General features: G+C 46.5%; 2 long non-coding RNA genes across 2 annotated transcripts in view; one reads left to right on the top strand and one right to left on the bottom strand.

Moving 5' to 3' along the window:
* Window positions 1-21697, bottom strand: part of LOC121470381 (uncharacterized) — a 256297-nt gene that overhangs the window by 58767 nt on the left and 175833 nt on the right. The gene's annotated exons all lie outside the window — the stretch shown is intronic.
* The window catches only part of LOC140684626 (uncharacterized), a 110945-nt gene that overhangs the window by 43553 nt on the left and 45695 nt on the right, over window positions 1-21697 (top strand). The window lies entirely within an intron of this gene.

Below are 21697 nucleotides of genomic sequence, written 5' to 3'. Positions count from 1 at the left end.
TTTGGGAAGCCACGAGCCTGGGTGGATACGGGAGAACTGATTGAATGGATTTAAAAAGCCATGGAATTTCCTAGTGTCTCCCACCACTGCCTTGTAACATAAGTGATAAGAACAAGAAAAGTCACCTGTCTTGTCCGCATCCTCTTCCACCGCTGCTGATAGGCACAGAGATTTCAGAAGCTCGTGGAAGGTGCTGAACAGGCCCTGCTCCTCCATTAGCTGCAGCACGATGTAACTGAGCCCACCGAGCTGCCTGGAGAGCCCAGCCGAGGTGCTGCTGGCCTGGCAGGGGGGGTGCAAAGCTTGAAGAGGCTGTTCCTCAGTGTCTCATCCCTGAACATCTCCCGCGCGGCCGCCGGGTGTGGCAGGATGCGGTTTCGCAGCCACCTCGGTGCTGGGGACACGTCCTGCTCCCCGAGGGGCTCTGCCCAGACAGGGACCTCACGCCACGCAGTGACAATGTGAACAGATGCAGAGGTGACAGCCACTGCCTCACCCCCACCTTCACCGGCTCTGAGGGTCTCCCCTCCGTGTGTGGAGGGTGGTGCTGGGAAAACAGGGTCCCAGTGGGCAAGGATGGAATTCAGATGTTCTCTGCATTTCTCCAGCTCAGGCACTTCCATGTCTGCAGCAGGGTCATCTTCTTCCACCCCGTTCTTTTTCTGAGTGTGACGATACACACGAGATGAGGCTTGAGGTTTGTTCTTTAATATTTTCTGTAAGAAGATAACCACCATCAAAACAAACATCAGATACTCCAAAGGATTTTCCTAGAACAAAATTGTGAAGCAAGGTGCTCTCCTGTGCTGATTCAGTTGTTACAATCGCAAGTACCAGCCTCGTTTAGCAGCCTCATGGAGCCTGTGCTGTTCAAGGGGGCCCCGGGAGCTCCAGGGACTCCAGGCTGGAACCCTGTTCCAAACTGGACCACCCAGCCTGGGCACGAGAGAAGCTCCTGAAGCCTGGAGCAACACAACCCACACATGCATAAGTTACAGGCATCACTCCACAAACCCTCTTCACATCTTTCTGAGGAGTTTTAAAGGGTGAAGAAACTGTAGAAAAGCTAAAGCTTTTACAGAATCCCTAAATACATGACACTTTCTTAACTGATACAGAACATTTAAACAAACCTACAGAAGCTTTAATTTGCACCAAAAGCAGCTGCTGCTGCAGGAAACCAGTGCTGCTTTAAGAACTCCCACTCCCAAGTTCCTTGCACTTTTTGTTCACAAAGAGAACAAGAGAAGTCACACAAGTCCTGGCTTGTTTTCCTTTCTTCAAAACTGGTGACAACAAGAGACACCAACTATTAACTTTCACTTGCTTTACTTATTTATTGTTTTTACTTACACATCTCTTTCAGATCCCCATTCACAGCTTTGAGCACAAAGCCTCCAGGCACTGCTTCTTCTTTTAAGATTTCATTAAAAATACCCCTTTTCAAAGCCTTACTCAAGATTTGCCACTAAGTTTCATTTTAAAGCTCTTTCCCTTCATAAACTGTGTTCCCCCAAAGCTTCCAAATTATGTTCAAAGGTTCAAAATCACCACAAGGAAGATCCAAAAAATGTCTTTCCCTTTCCTTTCCTCCTCCCTCAAGGTATATCAGCCAGACAGAAGGTGTTAGTCCTACTTCCAGAGAAGTTTGCCTCATTTGAACTGCTGGCCTGAAACAGCTACAACAAAATACACCTTGCTGGAAGTATTTCAGCACTTACTGAGCAATTCTTTGTTTCAGTCCTTCTGAGCCAGGGCCCACAGGTCCTCCTGCAGCTGCAGCTCTTTGCTGACAAGGCTCCACGTGTGCAGCAGCAGCAGCTCCCTGCTGGAGAGGACGCTCTCATTAACTGTGTAGTGCCTCATCTCCCTCAAAGCCTCCACAACAACAGCGCGGTATTGCAGCACAGAGGTGAGGGTGCTGAACAACCCACTCAGCTTGGCCAGATCTACATTAGTCCTGGCAAAGGAAAACACGAGTGCCATGCAAACCATCACTACAGCTCTTAATCCCTGCTGTCAGAATGGCCAGGAATTAGGGACTTGACAGCAACTGGGCATCACATTTTACTTTATTCCCCGTGTATTCAAACACCTAAATCCTCCTGTCAAAGAAATCCCATCCAAATTCACTACTCAACACACAAACCAGAGGTGAAAAAAGACATCTAGCAGAGATAAAGAAAGCCTCCTGACCTTAATAAAGTTCAAACTGGACAGAGGATGAAATGCAAACCAACTAAAACAAAAAACAAAACAAAGAACTTACCAAATATGTTTGATTAACGCGACCAAAACACACAGAAGTTCATTTACAAGCTGAATAGGAAGAAGTTTCCTATTCTCCTGGGATTGATTCTTGTTTTCTCTCGTCTTCTAAATTTGTTAGCCATAGAGTATGGAGTAAGGAAATAATTTTATTTATCACCTTGTTCTCCAGAAACCTGAAAAACAAAACTGTGGTAAGCGCATTTCTCTCCCTCTCAAGATTTTTCATAAAGGTGCACAGAGAGAAATAAAAGAGAAAACAATTTCTATTTCTGCTCTTTGTTTTTCCTATGTGGAATGTGTTTGGAGAATTGTTTACCTGGAGTGAGTGCTTGATTAGATTCTGGTGAGGATTGTTTGAGCCTGATGGCCAATCCAACCCACCTGGGGCTGGACTCTCGAGAGAGGGTCTCAAGTTGTGGGAGAGTTAGAGTCAGAGAAAGTAGTATGCACTTTTAGGATCTTCCTTTTATATAGTATACTAATCCATTTTAGCATAATTATAATAAAGAAATAATTCAGCCTTCTGAATTGAGTCCGACATCGTCATTTCTTCCCATTGGGTTTTGCCTGCATTTACAATACAAAACAAAATGAAAAACAAAAATGAAAAACAAAAATGAAAAACAAAAAGGAAAAGGAAAAGGAAAAGGAAAAGGAAAAGGAAAAGGAAAAGAAAAGAAAAGAAAAGAAAAGAAAAGAAAAGAAAAGAAAAGAAAAGAAAAGAAAAGAAAAGAAAAGAAAAGAAAAGACCACATTTGTAAAGCAAATCCTCATCAGCAGCTCGTCCATCTCCTAAGGGGGACCATATTCTAGTGCACTTTTGGTGCACTTGCCTGAACTTGTCAGGGCACTCTATGTTAGCAGAAGAGATTTTTTGTGAGGGAGAGGCAAGGGGAGGAGAAATAATGTTCTAGACAGCTCAAATCCATTACTGTGCCACTTCCTGTGCAGGTGGTCCTGTGAGAGGATGGGAACTGGGGGTGCTTGAAATTTAAAAGGTAAAGACACCAGCACAAGGTGTCATTTTGCTTTTTCAAGGCAGTGATTTCCAAATCACAAAGCCCCCCACCATCATCCCACCTACCACAACCTGAAAGTGTCTTGATTCTGTTTTCGAAAACACAAGGGAGGCCTCAGAGTTCAGCAAGTTCTGCCAGGGCAGCCCTTGGTGCCCCTGTCTCCATGGCTTGCCACCCTTGCTTTCATCCTCAGCCACAGAATTCTTCTACTGTGGACAGGAAAATTGTTCCCATTTCTCCTGTACTTTGCTGATTGCCTTTTCTCTAAGCTGTGCAGGACCCACGTGAGGAGGCTGGGATCCTCTGTCAGCTCATAGGCAGCTCTGGTGACACGGAAAGCACTTTGTAATATTTCCAGAATACGACTCTGAAACAGAAAATGCAACTTGTTCTTTTACAGCCAAGACCTAATTATCTAACTTAAAATGAGCAATTTGGCTGGTATCTGATCAACTTCCAGGTAAAATGAACACCACCTGTTCTCAGGAACTCCAGAGAAGGAAAGACTCTCGCCCTTCGACACTTCATACTACAGGTGCTGCTCTTACAAGAAGTATTCAGGTAGCAAGAAAATTTTCTCTTTTTCTCCAAGGTTTGATACCTGAAATACTCAGGGTGGATACTCCCAAACCTGAGAGCTCCTGACATGCGAGTTTCTCTCCTGCTGAAGCACTGTTCAGGTAACAAATGTGCTGGCTGGGGAATAGAGACCCCAAAAAGAAAAGGCCCCGACTGCAGGAGCAAAACCATGGCACCCACATGAGTCTCCATGGTGGCAGGAACCTGTTCCAGTTTCAGGGGATAAGGATGGGACTGGTTTAGACACAAGCAATAATTTCCCTCTCCACACATACACAAAACCAACAAGGAACAAATTTTCAAGAGGACCAAGGCAGAGTCAGCGGTTCTTTTCTTTTTGGTACTTGAGATCTTGAAGCCATGCAAGCTTCTGTGGTTTGGGGTTTTTTAGAACTTTCTTTTCAAATTCTTACCTGGGAGCCCTCGTCACACAAAGGACTGTGGAAAAAAGGACATGGATTGTCCAATGTGACACTGCAAAGTCCTTGAGGAGGGCAAGCCCCGCTCACAACATCCAAGCCATCTGTGTGCTATCTACCACATTCCCGTTCTGAATCCAAACCCAGCTCTTTGCTGCTCCCTGGGAAGGAAATGGATCCTATCCCATTGAAAACCAGTACATCAGCCCATTCTTCAGCCAGCACACCCTGTCTCTCTTTGTCTCACACCTGGACACCTGCTCCAGATGTGTTCTCTGAGGGACAGGATTAAAATTCCACTTAAAATCCTGAAAGAGAACCTGCATTGCCTTCCCATCATCCATGAGATGGGTGACCTTCTGTTAGGGAACCAGTGAGTGGGAGCCAGGGTGCGCTTGAGTTTCGGGAATGCCGCATCTCCTCGTCTCCTTATTTCCCAGGCAGACCCTGCCACAAGGGCGTGGCCGAAGCGGCCCGAGGATCCGGGCATTCTTAGGAGAATGGTGAGTAGCAGACTTGTGGGTTTGTGGCTGCTGTGCAGCTAAGATCATGCAGTGATGTTTGGTGTTCTTGATTGTAGCTGGGCAAGGGCCACAGGTCGGTGACTGCAGGAAATTGCCAGCAGGGGAGGCAGCCTTCCTTCCTACCCAACGTGGATTCCCAGCCCCGGACGTCTGAGAGATAAGTCGAGGGCTAGGACCCTGAGAGGGGATGAAAGCGAGGTGCTGGGAGGGCTTTTGGAGGCAGCTGTGGAGATGGGGATCTGCAAGAGGTGACCCCTTAGGCCACATAAAGGAAAAGTCACACCGTGCTGGATTGCTTAGGGCAGAGCCCTGCAGGTGCATGACGTGTCACTTGTCTGTCATGCCTTCTGTGTCTTTTGGGTATCACGTGTCTTCTGCCTTAGTCCTTTGCGGGGCTTATCAGAAGACCAGGTGTCCATCTTTGCATCTCTGATATCTGTGTTCCTTGTCCCAGTGCTAATTTCAGTAATAACAAATTAATAAAAACTGATAAGTATAGTGAATAAAATCCTACCTGCGCGTGCAAAATAAATTATGTCAATTTAAGTAATTTAAAAATCTTTATCTTACTGAAAATGCTTAAGCACTTGTAAAAAATAAAAATAAGTGCAAAAGCTATTTTTAGGACCCAGCTGCTGAGCAGGGTAAGTTCGTTGTTTAGGCTGCGCTTTCCAGGAGCAGAAGATGATGCTCGGTGCGGCTCCTTGCCCGGGCGGGGCCGGCGCTCGGGCCGCTCCTGCCCGGCGGCCACACGGGGACGGCGTCGGGCTGGCAGCGACGGGGCCGGGTCCCCTGTGTCCGGCTGTGTCCGACTGTGTCCCCTTCTGTCCCCCCGTGTCTGACTGTGTCCCCTTGTGTCCCCTTGTGTCCCCCTGTGTCCCCTTGTGTCCCCCTGTGTCCGGCTGTGTCCCCACTATGTCCAGCTGTGTCCCCTTGTGTCCGGCTGTGTCCTCTTCTGTCTCCGCTGTGTCCGACTGTGTCCCCTTGTGTCCGGCTGTGTCCCCCTGTGTCCCCACTATGTCCAACTGTGTCCCCTTGTGTCCGGCTGTGTCCTCTTCTGTCTCCACTGTGTCCGACTGTGTTCCCTTGTGTCCCCTTCTGTCCCCGCTGTGTCCCCCTGTGTCCGGCTGTGTTCCTCCTGCGTCCGGCTGCGTCCCCCTCTGTCCCTGCTCTGTCCTCGCTGTGTCCCCCCCGCTGTCCCCGCTGTGTCCCCCCAGCTTTGCCCAGAGCTGCCCGCGACCGGCGGTCAGTGCCCCACAGCCCCCGGCCAGGCCGCTGGGCAGCCTCACTGCCCGTGAGCCCAGCAGGAAAACTCGATTCGGACGGTGCCCGTGTCCGAGTGGGGACAGCAGGTACTGCTGGCAGATGCAAAATGCCAAGGAAATCATAGGGTACTTGCAGCACTCTTGAGATAAATAAATGGTCAAATTTGTTCACTGAACCAGGATGTGCCCGACCAAGTTCGTTGTGTAGATAAAGGAAGTAGCAGTTAAGAAAGAACTGCTTGTGACATGTTTGCTGTGTAGATAAAGGGAATAACGGTTAAGAAAGAACTGCTTGTGACATGTTTGCTTAATTTGCTTGGTTGTGAACTGGTGTCTTAAGTTCCAGGGAGAAGTAGGAAACTCACCAAATAAGGAGAGGTCATGAAGGGGCTAGAAGAGGAAGACTACCAGCCTTCGTCCAGACGACCACCAGGAGGCAGAAAAAGACCCCCTAGCAACAGGAAGGACATGCGCAGAGTACACCTAGAAGGCCACGTCAACAGGAAATAATACTGTATAAAAAAGGACTGGAACTATGGCTCAGTTGCGTGCTGTGGTAGAGTGGAGACTCCCCGGCCGCCCAGCGCTGTAATTTTGTCCGTATTGCTTGCTTGCTAAATAATAAAATATCTTTAATTAGATTATGACACAAATTGGTCTCGTGTCTTAACTTATAACAATTTGGTGCCGTGACTCGTATAGAGAAATAGCCCGGCTGTTCTGAGACACTTGGGAGGCGCCCCGCCTTTTTTTTTGGCAGCCCGACTATCCCAGACCTCCCGGTTTCTCTACCGACGAACCTAAATTAAGCTACGGGCAAAGGAGATCCGGTTAAAAGGAGAACCGGTGGTTACCCCTGTAAACTTTGTGCACGAAGACCCGAGCGAAGACGCAGGATGCGTGAGTATAGGCCGGTTTCCCACTCGGTTTGGGGTGGTTTTCCCGGAGTGTTGTGTGTGAGAGGTCTCGTAGAGACCAAGCAAGTGCGGACTCTCAGTAGTGCGTTTCCCACACCCAGCGAGGGGCTGGGCCACGAACCAGGGGAGCGTGTGTGTGAAAAATTGAGTGCACTCCGGAAGATGGGACAGAGGAAAAGCAAGCCCACTGGTCCCATGTGTGGTAGATAGGGACAGGCGAACGGAAGACCACGGGATGTGACGGAAAGAGAGAGACCCCTCCCCCTCTCACTGCCCCACGTTATCTATTAACCCCAGAAGCATGTGACCACACCTGTCTCGAGTAACTTTCCACTCCCGACTAACCCTAGAGACCCCACAACCCCCCTCTGACGTAGCAAAGACCCCCAAGACTATTTAAACCCACGAGATGAGATAATAAAGGCTTTTCGACCGTCTGCCACATTGGTATCTGCGTGCGTTGATTAGCCCGAGTAGCCTGGGCGAGACCAGGCTGCCGTGCTGCCTCACCTGAACCAGGTCGCCAGTTGCCCTTTATAAAGGCAACATATTGGTGCCGAAACCCGGGAGAAAAAAGGGAGAAAATCACCCGGCTGTCGGGATACGCCTGGACAGGAGCAGCAGCCGGAGCGGTCAGACCGTATCTAGGCGCAGAGAGACGTCCCAGGACCCGCGAGCATCATGGACGGCATCGCCAGGGTCGCGAGTGTAAGTTATAAGCAATGGAGTATCGAATTTAAGCTCAAGGACTTTTATCTTGCTATAGCGAGGCTGCTTGAGCTTGGGGCAGCCGAATGCCCAGTGGATGCTATGCATCCGGGAATATGGGAACAGTGTACAGCCACGCTGGCCGGGGAAACGAAATCCTCAGGCAGTAGCAAAAGCGTTACGGCACGGGGCAGGGTAGAAAAAGCCCCGCACAGGGCAATAGAAAAGCAAGAGACGCGGAGTGCAGCGCGTACGTGTTTATTAGTTAGACCCGGGCTCGGGGCGGGGACGGGAGTGCAGACCGTCCCTGAAGACGGTCCGCCCGGGAACGGAGACCCGGGGGGGCTCGGCGCATCGCCCCCTTCCCCAGATCAGAGCCCAACCCCCGCCGCGGAAGCCCCTCGAAGAACCCCCGCCGCGAAAAACCCCCGAAAAACCCCCACTGCGAAAAACCCCCGAGAGACCGCAGCTTCCCAGCCCGTCCCGCTGCCGCCGCCGGTCAGCGATCCGTTGTCAGAGGCGCAGCAGCGCGCGGAGTGCTTCTGGCAGGAGCTGGCAGGAGAAGCCAGAGTCGCGGAAGCCGCGGCTCGGGCGGAGACGCTAACTGCCCGGCCACGTTGCCGCTTTGAAAATGGCGCCGGGCGCTGTGGAGGGGGGCGGGGCGCGAGTAGTCTCGGCGCAAAAACTCGAGAGCCGCGCGATTTCAGGGGCGCGCGTGCGCGGGAGAAAGAGGCGGAGAGCGGCAGAGAGCACGGAGCCAATCGGCAGCCGCGCCTGAAGCCGCCACCATATACGGGAGAAACCACCCCCGGCGGGAGGCGCGGCGAGCCGGGGGGGCGGGAGCGGCGCCACCCCCGCGGGGAGGAGCGAGCTCGGAGCCGAACAAAAAGGCACCGAGCCCCGGAAGTGCGCTGGCATTTGACTTCCGGCGCGGAGCCCGGCAGCAGCTCTGCCGGCTCGGAGGGGCCGGCGGGAGCCGCCCAGGACTCCTAAACGGAAGAAACGGAACCAGCGCAGTTTAAAACAAAACCGAGTAGAGTTCTAAGCCGCACCGAAAAGCGGTCACAATACGAACCAACCCAGCTTACCAGCTGGAGAAAAATATCCCTTGGGGCTGCGGGAGGAAAGGGCATCTCGCTAAGGAATGCGGGTCCCAGCCCCCGGAGATACGGGACGGGGGGGGGGGGGGGGCGCGCGGGCCGAACTCAGCCTCCTCCCACCGCAAATAACAGCGCCTGTGCCGCAGGGTCAGCAGGGAACGCCCCAGAGCGGAACCCCTGGGTAGCCCTAGCCATGAAAGTGGGGAGAAAGCCCCCGAGGGTGTGGGGGACGTGCCGCCTCTGTGGCAGTCGGGACCCCCACGTAAGAGGGCTTCAGTTCTGGGCAGACACAGGAGCAGACTGCACAATCCTGCCCCAAGCCCTGTGGCCCCGACGCTGGCAATGCAAAGCCCGCCGCAGCACCTCCACCCCAAACACGCCCGAGGGGATCCTGCTGAAGCTGCAGGAGGAAAGGGCCACTGCTGCACACCCACTGCTGCCAATCAAACCTGACCCTCAAAACAAAACTAATGAGAAGCTGTGAGTCTTGTTTGCAGGACATGCTCGTGAACCATCCCCGTGATGCATACACCCCTGCTCCAGAAAAAGATGACAGACCACCAAACCGCCAGACGAAACCCCAGAATCCCACGGCGGTGAGACCCAGACATGCACAGTGTCTCTGTGCAATTTTACTGTTTGAGGCTTGTGGCCGGGGGACAAGCTGACCCAGGCCACTACCCTCATCAGCCATTTAAGTAAATCGTGCAACATCTTTCAAGTAACAAGGTGTTCAAAGAAGTCACCACAGTAAACACCCCATTCTTTGTGTTCCACATAGCCAACCTGTTTAAAAGCTACCTTACTAACCCTAAATGAAACCAAATCGAACCTGACTAACCCCTATTAGCTTTACTGTAATGTTAAACCCCCTTTCTACGAAAGCATTGTTTTAGACACCCCTTTCAGTTACTCCACAGCCAGTGCCCCCCACCAGTGCAAGTGGGACACTCCCCGCAGAGGACCAATAAGTGAGTAGTCCCATTCACATCTAAGATGTAAGTTTGCCAGAGATCCAGAGTGAATCCTTGTATGTTCCTTGCCAAATTTAATGACTCTATCGATTTCTGTGTCCAAGTCCTGACTGTTCTAGGGTCCTGTATCACTCAGACGAAGAGACATACCACCCTCTCGAGGAACCTGACAGACTCCACAAAAGAGAAATTGACCATCGCAATGCTGCTTGGCCTGGGAGCAGCTGGCACAGCCACGGGTGTCTCAGCCATCGCAACCCAGCAGCACGGACTCTCTCAGCTGCAAATGACCATTGACGAGGACCTGCAGAGGATCGAGAAATCCATCTCCTATCTAGAGAAATCAGTCTCTTCGCTTTCAGAAGTGGTCTTACAAAATAGGCGGGAACTGGACCTTTTGTTCATGCAGCAGGGAGGACTGTGTGCAGCCTTGAAAGAGGAGTGCTGCTTTTACGCAGATCATACAGGAGTCGTTAAAGACTCCATGGCAGAACTCCGAGACAGACTGGCTCAGAGAAAGAGAGACAGGGAAACCCAACAGAGCTGGTTTGAATCCTGGTTCAATCAATCACCTTGGCTCACCACTTTAATTTCCGCCCTGGTAGGTCCACTGGCAATACTGCTTTTAGCTATTACCATAGGACCATGCCTGCTGAACAAACTAGTCTCGTTTGTTCAGGCCCGTCTGGAAAGGGCAAACATTCTGTTCATAGGCCACCAACAAATGCTGTAAACCAAAAACTGCAAACACAGTCAGTCGCTAAAGCCTTCAAGACCTGCCTTGAAAAAATTACTCAAGTTTACCAAACCACCCTTTCCTTAACAAGTCACAAGTTTGTACCTCACTCCAGTGCCTATATCTACGACTACCTCATTTTATATATGATAAGGGGAGGGGAGATGTGGTAGATAGGGACAGGCGAACGGAAGACCACGGGATGTGACGGAAAGAGAGAGACCCTTCCCCCTCTCACTGCCCCCCGTTATCTATTAACCCCAGAAGCATGTAACCACACCTGTCTCGAGTAACTTTCCACTCCCGACTAAACCTAGAGACCCCACAACCCCCCTCTGACGTAGCAAAGACCCCCAAGACTATTTAAACCCACGAGATGAGATAATAAAGGCTTTTCGACCGTCTGCCACATTGGTATCTGCGTGCGTTGATTAGCCCGAGTAGCCTGGGCGAGACCAGGCTGCTGTGCTGCCTCACCTGAACCAGGTCGCCAGTTGCCCTTTATAAAGGCAACACCCATGGGTGGGGGAACCCCTGTAAAGCTTCCCCGGATTCCTGAAGATAGTCCTCTAGGAGTAATGATAAATAATTGGCATGCCTTTCCCAGTAGGGGAAAGGGGAAAAGGTAAAGAAAATTATCCACTATTTTAAAGAGGGTTTGGAGGTTTGGACCTGAAATTTGGAGGTTTTGACCCAAATTTGGGGGATTCTGACCCAAATCTGGGGGGGTATGGACCTAAAATTAGGAAGTTCTGAACCAAATCTGGGGGGATTTGACCCGGGGTTTGGAGGATTTTAAAGAGTAAAGGAGAATGATAAGGGAAATGGGGATGAGAATTTGGGACAATGAACATCAGCAGGGACCATTGGCAGATAATAAGTGGCTTCTGCAGAACCCCCAATGGAATAACCAGGACCCTCTACATCGAACCCATATGGATGATTTGCGGAACATAATAATACAGGGGATTAAACAATCAGTTCCGCGAGGGCAAAATGTGCAAAAGGCTTTCAGATTGCAACAGAAAAAAAGAGGAAGACCCTACAGAATGGTTAGAGAGATTAAGGAAAGCCTTCCGTTTGTACTCAGGAGTGGATCTTGAAACTCGGGAAGGGGAAGCACTGCTGAAAATGCAGTTTGTGGTCAATTCATGGGTGGATATAAGAAGAAAGTTGGAGAAATTGGATAGATGGCAGATTCGGGGATTGGAGGAACTTTTGCAGGAAGCACTGAAGGTTTATGTTAGAAGGGAGGCAGGCCAAAATTATGGCTGCGGTTGTGTGAGAAGGGACCTAAACTGAACCCTCAAGCAGGAGAGACTGGACAAAAAGAAAGTCAGAAATACGGTTCAGAGGAAAGAAGGGAAAGAAATTGTGAGGAAATTACCTGTTTCTATTGTGGCAAGAAAGGACATATGAAAAGGGCATGCCGACAGCGAATGGCAGATGAAAGAGCTTTTAAAGATGATTAGGTGTGTCAGGGGCTCTATTTGCTGGGGGAAAAACACCATAAGGAGCCCTTGGTAAAATTTAAAGTAGGACCCCAGCAACAAGAATTAGAGTTTTTAATTGATACAGGTGCAGAACGATCCACAGTACAGAGATTACCTTTGGGATGTAAGAAGTCATCTGAAACTGTACATGTAATAGGGGCTAAAGGGGAACCCTTTGAGGTGCCAGTAATTAAAAAGTAATGCTTAAAACCAATCCGAAATTTAGCATAGGTTCTTTGCTACTGCTACCTGAAGCAGAATATTACCTGCTGGGAAGAGATTTGATAATAGAATTGGGTATTAGTTTGGAAGTTGTAATTAAAGAACTACAAATAAGACTCTGTCCCTTAAGGATAGAGGATGAGAAGAAAATTAACCCTGAGGTATACCCCAGAAACAGTAGGCAAATTGCAAATCAAACCTTTTTCGGTAGAAATAAATAATCCTGGCAATCCTGTAAGAATAAAGCATATCCTATTCCTAGAGAAAGAAAATTAGGATTAAAGCCTGAAATAGATAGGTTACTGGAAAAAGGGCTTTTAGAGCCCTGTATGTCACCCTAATTCAATATGTGGATGATTTACTAATTGCTAGAAAAGAGGAAGAGGCAGTAAGACAGGAAAGTATTAAATTACTAAACCTTTTAAGCTTAAAGGGACTGAAAGTATCTAAATCTAAACTACAGTTTGTAGAAAAGGAAGTAAAATACTTGGGACATTACTTAAGCGGGGGAGTCAAAAGGATTGACCCTGAGAGAGTAAAAGGAATCCTCTCAATTCCACCCCCTAAAAATAAACGGCAGGTGTGCCAATTATTAAGTTTAATTGAATATTGTAGGCAATAGATTGAAAATTATAGTAAAAAGGTTAAATTTCTTTATTATTTAAATAGACCCTTTTATTTGTTTATTAATACAGAAGGGGGAACTGCTTGTGAAGTTTTAACACAAGAATGGGCGGACAAAAAGAAACCTGTGGCATATCTCTCTAAATTGTTAGACCCAGTGAGTAGAGGGTGGCCAACATGCTTACAAGCGATAGTAGCTGCCGCCCTTTTGGTAAAAGAAGCTCATAAAAGAACTTTTGATGGAAAACTAAAAGTGTTATCTCCATATAATATTAGAGGAATCTTACAACAAAAAGCTGATAAGTGGATTACAGATTCTAAACTCCTCAAGTATAAAGAAACAGCAGTTCGGACCGCAGAAAAAGGATGGACACATGCCAGCCGAGTAAAAGGACCAGTTAACAACACTGTAATACTGTGTGGCAAGTAACCAGTCCTCCAGGGGGACCTGAAACTAAAACTACAGAAGAATTAAGGAACTCTTATCAGATTGAATACACATCAGACTTATTTAGACAATGGATTAATTAGTAATTCAAGTGTTAAAGTAGAATGCAAGAATCAAAATTGTAATTGTTATCCTTTTGTATGATATAATTGTAAGGTGTGTAGGGAAAGGTGGTGGTCACATTGCAACAGAGAGTATCCCCCAAGAGGAATTTGTAATTCTTGTTGGAAGATACAAAGAGAAATTACAAATTGGGTATTAACTTGTAAGGTAACTAGTGGAGAAATCCAATTGGAATCTAAGGAGTGGTGGGAGAATTCTCTCAAAGGGTGTCCACCCAGGCTATTACTATTACCATATAAATGAGCCGAGCCCGTTTGCGGTAGAGATCACAGAAGGCCTTTGTAGGAAAGACCTAAAAGGGGTTAGTTGTACAGCACCAGAGGTGAAGGACCAGAACTGGTGCTCTTATTGCTCTTCAGGAGGGGTATAAGTCCCCTCCTGAAGACCACTCTTGCTGCCGAGAAGATGGTACACGCCGTGGCTCGAAGCACCCGAGTCGACGGGCGAGGCAGAGGAGTAAACAGCTGTGGAGGAAGGAGCCCTCAGGATGGAATATGCAAGCAATATTTGCAGAACTACCCCAAGACTGGTAGCAGCAAAGACAAGAATGATTTTTGGGCTCAAAGATCCTTTGGTGGTAACCAGCTAATAGGGAAAGATAAATCAAAAGGGTATAATTGTTGCAGTGTGAGAAACCAGACCCCACATGCCATTTGCTTACTGTTTGTGATTTTCCTTTGTGTATCTTGTAATATTGCAGAAGTAACAACTCATGAACCTTTTAAATGGACCTTAATGAAATTAGAAGATCAACAAGTTGTACAGATAGTAATCACCTCAGGGGCTCCGGGTTTCAAATGTACCCTTTGTGATCTCATAGTAATGGATCCCTGTTTAAATTACTTGGGGTTTTATCTCTGTCCTAGCTCGAATCCAGGAAAAGGGTATTGCAATTCTCCCAGACAGTATTACTGTGCATACTGGGGATGTAAAACTATAGCCTCTGATTGGAAACCGGAGAGATAGGACCCTTACCTGCGAGTGAAATGGAGACCACCTGGGTGTATGCCCGCCCAACATGGTAGCGGTGGGGGCATACTAGGCGGATACTTTGGGAATTGTGAGGGAATATATATATACATAACCAAACCTGAGGATTCCGGATGGTTGACAGGGAAGACTTGGGGAGTTAGATTATGGGAGCCAGGGACAGATCGGGGGGGACACATTTTAATTAAAAAGGAAGCAGTGTCCGAATCAGAACCCGTAGGACCTAACCCTGCATTATTAGGGGGAGATATTCCCCCTTCCCCAAAAGGAGAAGAAGAGAGTCAAAGTAACAATGGAACTCAAATCAATAACCCCCCACAGGAAAAACCCCAAGAAGATAATACACTCTGGAAGGTTATGAAGGCAAGTTATCGGGTTTTAAATAAAACCAGCCCTAAATTAACTGTTGGCTGTGTTACAATTTAAGACCCCCATTTTATGAAGCCATAGGGATCTCTGCAGAGCCCAAAAGAGTAAATGAAACTAATCCAGATCAGTGCCTCTGGAAAAAGGGTAAGGAGACAACACTGGGACTCACCTTGTCTCAGGTAACAGGGAAAGGGAGATGTATAGGAAAAATCCCAACGCAAAAAGAACATCTTTGCGGGGTAATAGGAACTTTAGAAGATTTGAGGAGACCTGCTGATTGGCTATTACCAGAGGCTAATACTAAATGGATATGTAATACTCTGGGGGTCACCCGTATATCTCACTGAAACTGTTTAATCAAAGCAGAGACTATTGTATTCAGGTAACTATTATGCCTAGAATAACTTACCATACAAGTGATTATGTATATGATCAATACACTATACCAGAGCATCATATAGCAAAGAGAGAACCCCTTACTGCGCTGACTATTGCAACTCTCCTAACCATCGGTGGGATAGGAGCAGGAACCGGGGTGGCTTCTCTAGTAAACCAACAAGCAGAGTTCAAAGCTCTTAGGCTTTCAGTAGACGAGGATTTAAGTAAAATTGAGCAGGATATTGATGGATTAATGAAATCACTCAGGTCCTTGTCTGAAGTGGTTTTGCAAAACAGGAGAGGATTGGACTTATTGCTACTCCAACAAGGAGGATTGTGTGTGGCATTAAAAGAAGAATGCTGTGCATATGCAGATCATACAGGGGTTGTAATAGATGCAATGACAGAGTTAAGAAAAAGAATAGAACAGAGAAAACATGAAAGGGAAGCCCAACAAAGCTGGTATAAATCATGGTTCAATCATGCTCCTTGGTTGACTACTTTGTTATCAACTATAGCTGGACCATTATTGCTTCTAGTGTTAGGATTAACTTTTGGGCCATGTATATTTAATAAACTTATAGACATAGTAGAGGACGCTTAGAGGCAGCACATTTAATGCTTGTAAGGGCAAAATATGAACCACTAGAAGAAATAGATGAAACCTTAATATTGAGTCAACAAGAGCTGCAGAGATTCAGTGAACAAAATGATAAATAGAAAAAGGGGGGAATTTGTGAGAACCCCGGGATTGATTCGGGGCTCTCGTGTGGTGGTAAAGTCTCTCCTCCAACCCGTGCTTCCAAAGAAAAACTCCACAGCCTCTTGTTGTTCGGTCTCAAGGTAGTTTATTGCTAGCTATCTAAAAGATTGTTCTCGCCCGCTGCGGCTGCTTTGGTCTGCGGCCCAGGCAGAGGCACACACTCTCCTGACACCCTCACTGTCCAGTGTCTTCGTCGTCTCTCTCCCCGCCCAAAGCTGCTACTATCTTTTATATGATATATTACGTACTATATGTTTATAGATTTTCCCCAATACCTACTATCTACGTTACAATGTGCTTTTCTACTCTAAACCAATCTGTGAATGCCAACATCACCAAGAACATGGAGGTAAGGAAGAAGAAGGAGGAAAAATAGGATAAGGCCCACTTTCCTCCATCTTAGAACTCCTGACCCCCCTGTACAAAGTGAAACCCCCCCTGTACAGGTACTAAAACCCCCCTGTACAACACTAAAAAATTTTACCCTCTAATTTGTGACTACTTTTACTATACCATCTAACATTCTGTGACTGCTTGTTCCACCCTCAAAGTTGGTAATTCATTCCATGGTTCAAACTCAAAATCACAGCTGTTTTCAGCTGCTTGCCAGGGTCTAAAATGCTTCTGACCAAGGCCTGGAACCTCTAAAAATGTCTGAGGGACATTTTGGGTTCCGACAGGAATTGAGATAAATAAATGGTCAAATTTGTTCACTGAACCAGGATGTGCCCAACCAAGTTCATTGTGTAGATAAAGGAAATAGCAGTTAAGAAAGAACTGCTTGTGACATGTTTGCTGTGTAGATAAAGGGAATAACGGTTAAGAAAGAACTGCTTGTGATATGTTTGCTTAATTTGCTTGGTTGTGAGCTGGTGTCTTAAGTTCCAGGGAGAAGTAGGAAACTCACCAAATAAGGAAAGGCCATGAAAGGGCTAGAAGAGGAAGACTACCAGCCTTCGTCCAGACGACCACCAGGAGGCAGAAAAAGACCCCCTAGCAACAGGAAGGACATGCGCAGAGAGAGTACACCTAGAAGGCCACATCAACAGGAAATAATACTGTATAAAAAAAGGACTGGAACTATGGCTCAGTTGCGTGCTGTGGTAGAGTGGAGACTCCCCGGCCGCCCAGCACTGTAATTTTGTCCGTATTGCTTGCTTGCTAAATAATAAAATTTCTTTAATTAGATTATGACACAAATTGGTCCCATGTCCTAACTTATTACACTCTGATGAAAGCTGACGAACAACGGTATCAATAGCACGAATGTAGTAATAATTTTTCACGCCAAAACTTTCATGCAAAATGAAGTGTCACAAGTGTCAGAGGAGAGCCAGGCACCCCATGAGGAGCTGAGCCTGGGGCTGCGGCCGCGGCTCAGCCTCCCGCAGCCCCTGCTTCCCTCCAGGCTCTCCCCGGGCTTCTCCTGCTGCTCCCAGCCAGCTCAGGAACCGGGCCCTGCACGGTGTTAAGGGCAGAAAAAACCCAGGTGTTAAGGGCAGAAAAAACCCACCACCCCCACCAAAAATTAACCTGCGTTTTGTGGCCCTAACTGACAAGTTTTGCAGCCAGTTGATCTGTGTATGCAGAAATTCAATAGTGGATATTGTTATTTACTAATCACTTTTATTAAATCATTAATTTTAATTAATTGACCAAAAAAAAGTGGAGTTTTTGTGGGTCTAACTGTTCCCTATATGTACTAATAACTGAAAATGAAAGTAATTCCGTGTGTATATTTTCTGTCTCTGGCTGTGCCTGACTCCCATGGCCCCATTTCAATTGCTGGTGCTGTGCTGGGGCTGTGGGCTGAGCTGCCCCAGCAGGGGCTGCCCACCCACACTGACAGCAAGGCAGGCCTGGCTTCACCATGTGCTCTGCAGACTTCATGCACCTTTAGCTTTCTAATTTTTGATGAGTCTTTTCTTTCCATCCTCTTAGTCCTTCATTTTTCAGCTGATTCCCTGTTCCATGAAGCAGAGATCTCTGGGAAGACAAGGATAATTGTATAGAACTTACAATTATATATATATTTAAACAGTATGTAAGTTGGCTGCATTTACCTTCACTTTGTAATGAGCCCAGTTTGACTCTGCTAGTGCTTATGTGTGAAGATGTTTATTCACTGGGTAACCTCTCACATTCCACATTGCATGTTGGGGTATTTTTAACCATGCAAACTTTCCACCTATCAAAGTAATTTGCAAAGGTAATTTTGTTTCTACTCATCTATTACAATAAATCAATGAATAAATAAATTATAATGCAGCAATTAAATGTATAATGAGATGGGCAACAACTATTAATAAATGCAGAGCTAGTTGCCCAGAGGTGAACAGACTCCCCCTCTCTTCTTACAAGTCAGGTAATGATCTTTCTAGAATGGAGTAACAAGCAGCTGTTAAGCATGTAAATTAAACCAAAGGATAGAAGAGTTCACACTATAATACTGTTCTTCAGCCCCATTATTATTGTTACATTATCAGTTGTTCTGTGACTTTTCTCTGAATATTTAAAGACAGGGAGGGGATATGCAATTATGCTTAAACATCCTTCTGCCAAGTGATTGACTGAATGAACCCAACCATGTTGCTGAGGAAGGAGTTGGCTTGCTTCAGCAACCTAACTGGTACAGGCTGAGTTTTATCCTAGCAGAGCTGCTACAAAACCAGTGTTGATCTTCTGGATAGTTCAAAAGAAAATGATAAAATTTCATGAGGAATAGAGGCCCCTTTAAAAAAAAAAAAAAAAACAAAAAACAAATTTGCATTATTGAATATCTAATCTAAACAAAACTATACAAGTAGGGTGCACTAGTTTATACTAGTGCATCTTCTAATTTTAAATATGGCTGTGAATTGTAGTATCACTGCTACTCTCAGTATTTGGTATTGCTATAAGGAAAAGCAGAACACAGTCTCCCCGCTGAAGTCTTGCTCCTGTACTATGCATGCTTGGGGATGCTTCATGTCTCTTCAGTTCATATCCATCCTCAATATCCTTTTCCTCTTCAAAATTAATTGTCAGAGAATTACAATTTCATTGGAACACCTTTATTTCTTTCTTCAACAGCTGCCACAGTGAATCCCTTGTCATTTTACTCTGGCTCTTTCCTGAGCATGTGCTCATGTTCTCTATCTCTCTGTGTCACTTGTTTGTGTTTACCCACATGTGCTTTACCACCTGAGATCACATCATTCCAAAAACTTGTTTTCAAAGGAATGATTGATGCACTGGGGTTGGCCTCAGTCTGAGCTGGCTCTGGCACACCATTAATGTGGGGCTGAGGAGATACAGCATTGCCCAGGATACCAAGCTGTGCATCCAAAGCTTGCTTATATTTAGAAGAGTACAGCTTTCCCTCTCAGCCCCCCACAGGCTGAGAATTTCAAGGGCAGCAGTTGGCAGAGAATTCAATGAAACTACAGTGGTTGATTTATTGTATAGGTGGCAGGAAGCAGAATTATCTTAGCAAATTAGTTTGGCCGATAGGAAAGCTGGCCAGCAGATAAGGGGCAGTGCTGGTGTCTGACCTGACCTGCACATACCTCTGACACAGTTTCACCAATCCAGTTTAGGATGAGTCAGTGCACTGAGCAGAAAGTGCTCAGGAAGAACAAACAAAGTGGGTATGTTCCTGGAACAACTGTCCTTGACAGTGCCCAGCTGCCCTGACCTTTCTGGGTCAGGTGAGAATTATCTGATCCATTCATCATTTTATACAATTCAGACATTGAGGAAGAGGCTGTCTCACAGAAAAAGCTGGACAAGTCTTTCAACTGCACATTGCAGTCACTGAAGTTCATCTGTATTTACCAACCCCAGTGAAGTCATTTCTTTGGTTTCCACTGCTGCATCTCTCTGGCCCTTTAAAGCCCAGCAGCAGCTGGATGAGGGGACCTATGGCAGTCAGGTGACCGACAGAGCTTTTGCTAAAGTTTCATAGTCTTATATGGGTCTTTCATGCAGACAAAATGCATTTAACTCTCCCTGAACACTGTCTACTCCCACTTTTCCTGTTTATACAGGAAAAAAACAGAACCCTCAAAGCCTTAAGTTCACAGTATATTCTGCTTAGCATTGAATGCAGCTGTGTCTGCAGTAGGGCACAGAAGCTGTTTAAAACTGGGCAGAAAAAAAAAACCACCACACAGATCTAAAAAGCTCACATTTGAGAGGAGTTCAGTTTGGGAACTGTCACTAATTGCACACACGTATGTTGTGTGTTTGTGTTTGTGTCTGTGTGCTTGAGAAGCACAGTTGCCATAAAGGGAATCAAGACCTTTTCTGCCATATTTCATCTTGCTGGAGCTCCCTGGAGCAGGATGGTGAAGGTGGGAACTGTAGGACAAAGCCTTCAGGTGACATGGTTGATGCATTGCTGTACAAGGTGCTCAGAAGATATTTCTTTAAGCAGGCCCTGGATGTGCCTTTGATTTTATGTTGGGCTGCTGAGGATGGCAAGAAGAATTTTTCAGTTCAAACTGACTTAGACCCCAAATATCATCCTCTGGAAACTGACAGTTTTAGTATCTTTCATCCTTGGGAAGCAGGTGCCTTCCATGCCATGAATTCAGCTCAGATGCTGAATGGAACCTCACAGAGAGAAGTGCTGGAATTTAGTGGAGCAGTTGATTCTTTGCAGCAAGTCCCCATAAGCTCAAAAGTGCAGAGTCGTGGAACAACTCATGGCAAGAGCAGGCTGAGAAATGGACACGGTGTCCTGGTCCCTGCAGGGATTGGTGCAAGTAGGTGGTAAATCCTTGACCCCTGTGGGCCACCTGGATTAGCACATTCATCAAGGATGTATAGGAATGAGTTTTACAGTCCTGGTTAGTAGCACTTGTCCTGTCTTTGCACAGGCTAGGAGCCCTCCTTAGCTCCTACAGCCAGAACCAGCAGCCACCTCTCAGTTCTTGTGACAAGTGTGAGGAAATTAAATTATAAACATGGAGAAAAATACTATGATAAACATGGGGGTGGGGGGGCAGGGAGAGAGGAGTGGGAATGAACCCTTTCTGCAAGGAAAGAACTCAGTGATAAATAGATTTGTGCATATTTCCCAGTCTCATTCCTCACTTGCCAAGTCTGATGCTATTTTCATTAGGCCATGTTACCATAGATGTCATTTTATACAAAGGCGCAGTATATCACGACTGGAGGTTGAGGTGCTTGTAGTGAACACAAATGAGCTTGTAATGGTCCATCTGCTTTGATTTTATTTAGTGATCCCTCAAGGGCTGGGAGCTAGAGTGAGAATAACAATGCTTCAACCCATCTGCTATTTTAGTACCAGCTCCAGTTGAATTAACATGTGATAATTCATGATAATTCATAATGAGTGGCTGGCATATGCTGTGACATAAAGCCACAAGAAAGTGTTGCTCTCCAGGTGTTGTGTTGACAAATACTTTTCAGCCAGTCATTAAGTTCAGCTCAATAACCAGGGGGAAACTGTAGCTAAAAGTTGATTATTATTTTATTTTATTTTAAGCATTAGAAATCACTAGTACAATATATTTTATTTAAAAATGTGTCACTAAGGACACACATTGTATATGAGCTCTAACAATAAAAAATTCTCTGTGATGCCCATAAATTTATGTGTTATAGGATTGGATGGGCATCTCTGTAAGTGACAGTGTAAATCTTAGTAATGAGGCTCTGGCTAACCTTGTTTAAGCAGCAGCATATCTCAAGATGTGTATGTATAAACTTGCTGCCCTGGCAATGCTTTGGGCCATGAGCAGGCCTGACCATGGAAGGAGCAGCTAG

Source organism: Taeniopygia guttata, chromosome 8, assembly GCF_048771995.1.
Source record: "Taeniopygia guttata chromosome 8, bTaeGut7.mat, whole genome shotgun sequence".
Lineage (NCBI taxonomy): Eukaryota > Metazoa > Chordata > Aves > Passeriformes > Estrildidae > Taeniopygia > Taeniopygia guttata.
This window is presented reverse-complemented; position numbering and strand designations above follow the sequence as displayed.